The sequence below is a fragment of the Talpa occidentalis genome, unplaced genomic scaffold (genome assembly GCF_014898055.3).
Source record: "Talpa occidentalis isolate TD23 unplaced genomic scaffold, MPIMG_talOcc4v2.1 talOcc4.15, whole genome shotgun sequence".
In the NCBI taxonomy this organism is placed as follows: domain Eukaryota; kingdom Metazoa; phylum Chordata; class Mammalia; order Eulipotyphla; family Talpidae; genus Talpa; species Talpa occidentalis.
Window position 1 is genome coordinate 57032101 of NW_023601543.1, and position 9014 is coordinate 57041114.

Sequence of the window (9014 nt, forward strand, 5' to 3'; positions counted from 1 at the left end):
ACAGACAAATAGGACTGATGTCATCTTAAGCTTTCCGTTTATTTTTACCTTGATTTATTTGGAGTGGAGGCTTTTTGTTTTTACCTCCTGGAGGCATTGTTTTTAAGAAAAAAATTCTTGTAGGATGTCTAAAAATAAAATGCATTTAAACTTGATTAGAAGGGGCCTCCCCGGTGGCGCAGCGGTTGAGCGCTGGGTTGCGAAGCTGCACGCGGCCTCTGCGGCGCCGGTTCGATCCCCGGCTGCTCCCCGGCCACCAGAGGAGGGTCCTACATGGCGCGCAGACCTCTCCTGCCGCCCGCTGCTCCCCTCAGCAGTGTACTTCGGTCCTTCTGCCTGCTCTGCTCCCCGCTCTGGCTCTGGTGAATTCTCTCACCCTCCCGCGCTTCTGACTGTACCCAGTGCATGTATAAACAAACAAACAAACAAATAAATAAATAAAAACATGCCTCTATAAAAATATTAAAAAATAAAATTAAAAAATTAAAAAAATCAAAAAATTAAAAAAAATAAACTTGATTAGAAGAAGGCCTCTTAGTCTAATACCCATTTAAATCCATTTGGTAATAGTGTTTTTGGAGAAGCCAGAGCCTGGTGGTAGACCACTACTAGAAAGCAATAAGACTCTCTTCAGATAACTTCTACAGACTACTGGGAAGGAATATTAACAACAAGAATCAAAAATCTTAATTCTGAGCTGAAGTAAAGGGAAAAGTCTATGTTCATATCCACCCTCCCTTGGGTGGGGCAGGGAACCTCCCCCTTTCCTGGGACCACCCTGTTTCAATAACAGTGCCAACATTTGAAGTGGATTTCTTAAACATTCCATGACCTGCAAACAGAAATACTTAGCTCTAGAAGAGATTACCTCAAGAATAAAAATAAACTAATGCAGTTTTTTTGGGGGAAAGAACCCTGCTTTTATGACCCCATTTTACCTTCATTACCCTCTAAAGACTATCTCCAAATACAGTCACATAGGGGGTTAGGCTTCAATATAGGTACTTTGGGGAAACACATAGCATTTGTTAATAACCCAAAAATTAAAACAACCAAATGTCCACCAAGGTGACTAGATGAACTTGTAGACTATTCATGCAGTGATACTACTTTGCTATAAAAAATGAAAACTTTGGGGGCCTCCCTGGTGATAAAAGGGGTTAAGTCTCAGCACTATGAAGCTATCCACAGCCACTGAAGCATGAGTAAGATCCCTGGCCAGGGGGCTGACCCACATGGTGCAGCAGACCTCTCCTGTCTCTCCTGCTGTTATTTTGCCGTACAGAAGCTTTTTAGTTCTATGTATCCCAGCTATTTATCTTTCCCTTCACTTTGTTTACTTTGGGTGATGAGTCTTTAAAGAAGTTACTGAAATGGGGCCTCCCCGGGCCTCCCCAGGGCGCAGCGGTTGAGCGCTGTGTTGGGAAGCTGCCTGCAGCCTCTGCAGTGCCCTTTTGATCCCTGGCCACCGGGTGAGGGGCCCACATGGCAGGCAGACCTCTCCTGCCACCAGCTGCTCCCCCCAGCAGTGTACTTTGCAGTCCACTTGCTCTGTTCTCCACTCTGACTCTGGTGAATTCTCTCACCCTCCTGTGCTTCTGACTGTACCCAGTGCTTGTATAAATAAATAAATAAATAAATAAATAAATAAATAAATAAATAAATCTTTAAAAAAAAAAAAAGATTTTACTGAGATGTCTGCCTTGTAGTGTTTTACCTATATTTTCTCAGGGTGGTCTCTGGATAAATTGTGGGGAGTGGTTGTGGACTATGGGTAGGGATTTGCTAAGAGCTGATGCTAGCAGAGCCTCAAATCTGGGGGATAGGAGCAAAGATTGAGGTTGGGGTAAAGTGCTCAGGACCAAGAAAGTGGTGGGTGGTGGGTGCTGAGACCAGCACTGTTCTCAGCTGGCTTTGGGGCCCTGGGCAGGTGCCTGAGAAAATGCTATGTGTTTCCCCAAAGTACCTATATTGAAGCCTAACCCCCTATGTGACTGTATTTGGAGATAGTCTTTAGAGGGTAATGAAGGTAAAATGGGGTCATAAAAGCAGGGTTCTTTCCCCCAAAAAAACTGCATTAGTTTATTTTTATTCTTGAGGTAATCTCCTCTAGAGCTAAGTATTTCTGTTTGCAGGTCATGGAATGTTTAAGAAATCCACTTCAAATGTTGGCACTGTTATGAACATAGACTTTTCCCTTTACTTTAGCTCAGAATTAAGATTTTTGATTCTTGTTGTTAATATTCCTTCCCAGTAGTCTGTAGAAGTTATCTGAAGAGAGTCTTATTGCTTTCTAGTAGTGGTCTACCACCAGGCTCTGGCTTCTCCAAAAACACTATTACCAAATGGATTTAAATGGGTATTAGACTAAGAGGCCTTCTTCTAATCAAGTTTATTATTTTTTAATTTTTTGATTTTTTTAATTTTTTAATTTTATTTTTTAATATTTTTATAGAGGCATGTTTTTATTTATTTGTTTGTTTGTTTGTTTGTTTATACATGCACTGGGTACAGTCAGAAGCGCGGGAGGGTGAGAGAATTCACCAGAGCCAGAGCGGGGAGCAGAGCAGGCAGAAGGACCGAAGTACACTGCTGAGGGGAGCAGCGGGCGGCAGGAGAGGTCTGCGCGCCATGTAGGACCCTCCTCTGGTGGCCGGGGAGCAGCCGGGGATCGAACCGGCGCCGCAGAGGCCGCGTGCAGCTTCGCAACCCAGCGCTCAACCGCTGCGCCACCGGGGAGGCCCCTTCTAATCAAGTTTAAATGCATTTTATTTTTAGACATCCTACAAGAATTTTTTTCTTAAAAACAATGCCTCCAGGAGGTAAAAACAAAAAGCCTCCACTCCAAATAAATCAAGGTAAAAATAAACGGAAAGCTTAAGATGACATCAGTCCTATTTGTCTGTCCTGGTGTTATGTGATCGATCCAAAGTAATTGCCAAATTTGTTGACACTTTCCCATTTCTAAACCATTGTTAAAGAAAATCATATACGGGGTCACACCATCCTCACGGTTGTCCATCAGAGCAACCATTCCCTCTGGATTCATGTTTTCACCAAAAAAGAACTAGTAGTTTTTTGAAATTAGGAAGGGTGTGTTTGATTTGTTCTGCACCTTCTGTCATAAAAGATTTTAGTCTTTCTGGTTTCTGTTCAAGTTTGCCTTTAATTGATTTCATGCCAGTTTCGCACTGGCATGAAACCGAATAGAGAGCCCAGCAATAAAGCCGCACATATATGGGCAACTGATCTTTGACAAAGGAGCAAAGAATTTGCAATAGAACAAGGACAGTTTGTTCAATAAATGGCGCTGGGAAAACTGGACCACCAAAAACAAAAGAATGAAAGTAGACCACTACCTCACACCATGCACAAACATCAACTCAAATTGGATAAAATATCTGAACATAAAGGGACTATGGTGATGGGACACAGGTGAATGGATGGTTGGAATTTCACGGGGACTACACCTGAAAGGAAAAAGCATGCACTGTACAAAAACGAAGAATGATGTAAAAAAAAAAATCTATCTATCTATCTATCTATCTATCTATCTATCTATCTATCTATCTATCTGTATAAAGATCTGAACATAAGACCTGAAACCATAAAATATACAGAAGAAAATATAGGTAAAACACTGCAAGACATACATCTCAGTAACATCTTTAAAGACTCATCATCCAAAGCAAAGAAAGTGAAGGAAAAGATAAACAGCCTGGGATGACATCAAACTAAAAAGCTTCTGTACAGCAAAAAGAGACAGTAACCAAAACAAAGAGCAGCCCACCGCTTGGGAGAAAACTTTTGCTTTCCATGCAACTGATAAGGGACTGATCACAAAGATATACAAAGAACTCAAATGACTCAATAAAAACAAAGTAAACAACCCAGTCACATATGGGCAGAACTTAAAAGATACTTCTCCAAAGAGGAACTGCAAATGGCCAACAGGCATATGAAAAAATATTCAACATCCCTCATAATCAGGGAAATGCAAATCAAAACCACAATGAGAGATCACCTTACACCAGTGAGAATGGCACATATTAAAAAAAAAAAAAATCTAGCAACAACAATTGTTGGTGAGGATGTGGAGAAAAAGGAACTCTCCTGCACTGCTGGTGGGAGTGCAAACTGGTCTAACCAGTATGGAGAGCTTCATGAGATGGAGGCCACTGAAAATGGAGCTACCACATGACCCAGCAACCCCTCTACTAGGGATATACCCAAATGACACGAAAACACTAATTCAAAAGAATACCTGCATCCTTATGTTTATTGCAGCACTATTTATAAAGGTAAGACTTGGAAACAATCCAAATGCTCAAAAATAGATGACCGGATCAAGAAGATGTGGTTCATATACTCAATGGAATACTATTCAGCAATCAAAACAGATAAACTAATGCCATTTGCAGCAACATGGATGAAGCTAGAAGGGATTACGCTCAGTGAAATAAGTCAGAAGGAAAAGAAAAATATCAGATGGTTTCACTGATAGGATTATAGGGAACCAAATAAGGCATTAGGGGAAAAATAATAAAAATAAAACAACAAAAGGAAACAAAAATAAACAGACATCTATAAATCAGAGACATTCTGCAGGGGAAGGGGAGGGAGAGGGACCAAAACGAGGGAGGGAAGAGCACAAGGGACTGTGGTGATGGTGCACGGGTGACTTGGTGATGGAAATTCTATGGGGACTACACATGAGAAAAGAAAGCAAACATTGTAAAAAAATGAACAATGATGTAAAATATACAGAAAGAAAGGAAGAAAGGAAGAAAGGAAGAAAGAAAGAAAGAAAGAAAGAAAGAAAGAAAGAAAGAAAGAAAGAAAGAAAGAAGAAAGAAAGAAAGAAAGAAAGAAAGAAAGAAAGAAAGAAAGAAAGAAAGAAAGAAAGAAAGAAAGAAAGGAAAATAATAATATTGAGTCTCATAACCGGGATATAATATATATAACATTTAAGGTCTTCTTTCATTTCAGCAATATTTTGCATTTCTAAGTTTTCAGGTCTTATGCATTTTTGTCATCGTGTTACGGAGCAGCCCCGATATAAAACGGGTTGCTTGGCTGTGTGTAAGGCCGGAAAAAAACGGAAAGAACTCAAGTTAGGGATAAAACCGCTTAAGCTCATGGTTGAGGCCACGTTTGGGTCAAAAACACACCCACAAGAGCCGCACGCACGGGGAAAAAAAAAAGCAGACTTTTCAAGACGTGAAACAAAGATTTTCACTGCGAGTCCTGCAGACCTAGTGCGCTTTATGGAGACCAACGCAAGGAAAGTTACTTTGGACTGGTCAACCGCGGGTGAAGCTTGGAAACAACGTTGGGTGCCAAACTGTTACCGAGCAACCCCGATATAAAACGGGTTGCCTGGCTGTGGGTCCTCACCCGCGCGCTTAGAAGAGACATATTAATACCCCACTACAGGCACACACAAAAGGTTAATAAAAGGTTTATTTACAAGGGAAAGGGAAATGAGGAAATGTACAACTCAGGGAGAAAATAGGGAAATAAAGTCTTTAATGCGTCCTACCCTATCCGCCCACCTGGAAACCCAAAAAGCACTCTCCGAGCTGGCCAGACGCTGCGAGCTGGCGGAGAGCCAAAAAGGAACCCCCTCAAAGCCCACGTGTCTGGTTTTATACCAAACCTGGCTGCTTCACCCCACCCTCAGGTCCCAGCCACCTTCCCTTTGGTGGTGATGGGATTTGTCTCTCCCAATGTCCTGATGGCTTTGGTCTGGGGTGGGGGTGGAGTCCACAAAGCCTGCATGGGATTAGCTTTAGGACATCCTTTCCCCCTAACAATCTTATCCCCAACATTCCTTTTTTTTTTTTTTTTTGATGGCACTGTAAACAGTTAATTCTTATTTCAATTTGTAATGGATTATTGCCTACATAGATATGAAATTTTTACTTATTGATCTTGTGTCCTACAACTTTGCTAAACTAGTAAGTATATTCTAGTAGATTTTGGGAGGTTCCATCTAATTTTCTACATAAACAATCTTGTCTGAAATATAGTTTTACTACTTTCTTTCCAATCTGTATGTCATTTGTTTCTTCTTGTCTTAGTGACTGGCCTAAACCTCTAGTACATTGTTGAATAGAAAAATCCTTTCCTTGGTCCTCATCTGATACGAACGCAACCAATCTTTCACTATTACCATTACCTTCGTAATTACACCCAAGTCACAAATTTAAACCAATCCCCTCTTAATCTCACTCCATCATAATTAATGTCGATTACTATAATGTGGTGGCCAATATAATTTTAGACATTCCCCACAAGAATTGACACCGAAAGCCTTTTAGTAATGCCCCAAGTATGACTTCAGGCCATTTATTCCATTATTTTCACTGCATTAATGGATTAAGGGAATCCCTGTTTCAGCACTGTTCCATTCCTAGATCTGAGCAGAACTCCCTAGTAGCCATGCCTCATGGAAGTATCTAAATGAGGGTCTGCTTAACCCTGTGCTCTAGATTTTAAAACCATTACCCCTTTTGTTTTATTTTATTTTTATAAGTTCTGTGTTTATTTTTTTATTATTTATTTATTTATTTATTTATTTTACACAAGCACTGGGTACAGTCAGAAGTGCGGGAGGGTGAGAGAATTCACCAGAGCCAGAGCGGGGAGCAGAGCAGGCACAGAAGGACCGAAGCACACTGCTGAGGGGAGCAGCGGGCGGCAGGAGAGGTCTGTGCGCCATGTGGGACCCTCCTCCGGTGGCCGGGGAGCAGCCGGGGATCGAACCGGCGCTGCAGAGGCTGCGGGCAGCTTCGCAACCCAGCGCTCAACCGCTGCGCCACCGGGGAGGCCCCCATTACCCCTTTTAAAGTCTTCTTTGTTGAGGGATTTAGGCAAACCTCTTCTCCACCATCGTCCAAATTAACATATTTCTATATTCATCTCCACTCGGTGCCCCAGAGCCCCTAGTGAAACAGTCACCGCGCAAGGACCAAGAGAGTGGTGGGTGGTGGGTGCTACCTGAGCCCCTCACTGTTCTCGGCTGGCTTCTGGGCCCTGGGCAGGTGCCTGAGCCCCTCAGGCCTTGTTTCTTCTTTCACAGGGTGGTGGTCACAGGCCACCTCAAACTGCTCCACATTTCTCCTTCTACTATAGCAGCACCGTCCCCAAACACCCCCCACCCTTGGGGCCTATGGCCCCAGACAGTCCCGTCATTTTCAGACCTAGGAGGGGGGTCTCATTTCTCCCCCCTCCTTGGCTGGCACTCCCACTCACCCTTTCAAAAGCCTTCAAAGACTCCTCAAGTTCTAACCCCTACAGCCCCTCCGCTCTCCAGGGGACCTGCCTTCCCTGCTTCGTGAGCCCCCATCCCTCTAATGCTCAGGGCCCCAAACCCTCCCGTGGCCTCAAAGTTTCCAAGGGCTGTCCCTCCCCAGCACCACCATCCCCCTCCAGTTTGCCAGGAGGGACCGGCTTAGACAAACATTGGCTGCCAACGTCCTGTGCCCACTATGTCAAAGCTCTGCTGGAAGCGGCGCGGTTCCCTGGTAAACTTGGGCTGCTCCGTGCACCCCCATTTTTAGTTTTCAGAGCCGGGGCCAGGGCCTTAACACCCCTTGGGCCTCGACCTGCCCTTCTTACACGTGGAATAAGGACATCAGCATGCGTTGGGTGGAAGGGGGTGCCCAGTCCTGCATCCGGGAAAACAGGGGCAGCGCCTGAGGCCCGGCGAGGCCAGGCCTCCTCCGGCCGCCAGGTAGGTCACGGCGCGCGGGTCGGGCGCCGAGCACTGGCCGGCCAGCCTCCGCGGCGTCCAGCCCCGGGCGGGCCGCCAGGTGAGTGCGCCCGGGACCTGCACAGGCGTTGCTGGCGGCTCGTGCGTCCACCGGCGACTGCGGCTCATGGAGCGGCGCGCGGGGGTCGCCGCCGACCCCAGCGGGCGCAGAGGAGGTACAGAGGGGAGGCAGGAGAGGGCGCGTCCGCTGCCACCCCGGGCCCCGCCTGTCTGCTCCGCGCCTTCTCCTTCCGACAGGTGGTAAACAAAGCAGCCCAGGCGCCCAGGCGGCGGCCGCGGCGGCGGCGGCGGAGGGCAGGGGCCAAGCGACCCAGCTAGCGACCCAGAGACCCGAGCCTGGCTCCAGGCCCCCTACCTGCACCCGCAGCCGCCGCCGCAGCCCTGCACCAGCCCCTGCGGCGCGGGCTGCGCACCACACCCGGAGGCTCGCAGGAGCCTCTGAGCAGTTGTGCAGCAGGGGTCTGCCTGGGGTCACTGGGGACCCCTGAGCACTCGGGGCTGTCGTGGAGGGACAACCTGGGACTACGTGGGCCCTCGGGTTGCCCCAGGATGTCTGGAGGGGGAATCGGGGGCGCGGGGGCCACAAGGGGGCCGACTGTCCTGTGGGGACATCTAGGGAGATCGGGGTCCCTTTCGATGTTGGGGGGGAGACTTTGGAATCCGTGGTCATGAGGGGGAGTCGGAGACCTCCAGAGGTATTCACGGGGCGTTCGGAGGTGTGCGGGAATGTTGCGTTCAAACACCCACGTCCAGGGATACGGTGGGGATCGTGGGGTGGCAGACCCACCGCGGCCTGGGGTGGCGGGACAGTAGGTGACCTCGGGAACTGTGGAGGGGGTGTTCGGGCTCTCCAGGGATGTGGAAGGGCATGGTTGGGTCGTCGGACGCCGGGGTGGAGGTGTGGGCCGTGGGGGGTTGCGGAGGCTCGGGTTCGGCTCTGACCTGTCCTTTTCGCCAGCGCAGGCCGCGGCCTTTCCCTGCCGGCGGGCCGCAGCGCCCGGCAGCTGCTGGAGCGGCTGGACGCGCGCCCCCTGGCGGCCCGAGCTGCGAACGACGTGGCGGCGCTGGTACGCCGGGCTGGTGCCACACTGCGCCTGCGCCCCAAGGAGGGTGCGTGCGGGGGCGGGGCCGCCCGGGGGATGCGGTCCGGGCGGAGCTCGTTTCTGAGGTGGCGGGCCTGGGGTTCTTAGTTACTCGGGTCTTGAGCCAACAGTGTGAGTGGAGAGGGCGGGGTCGG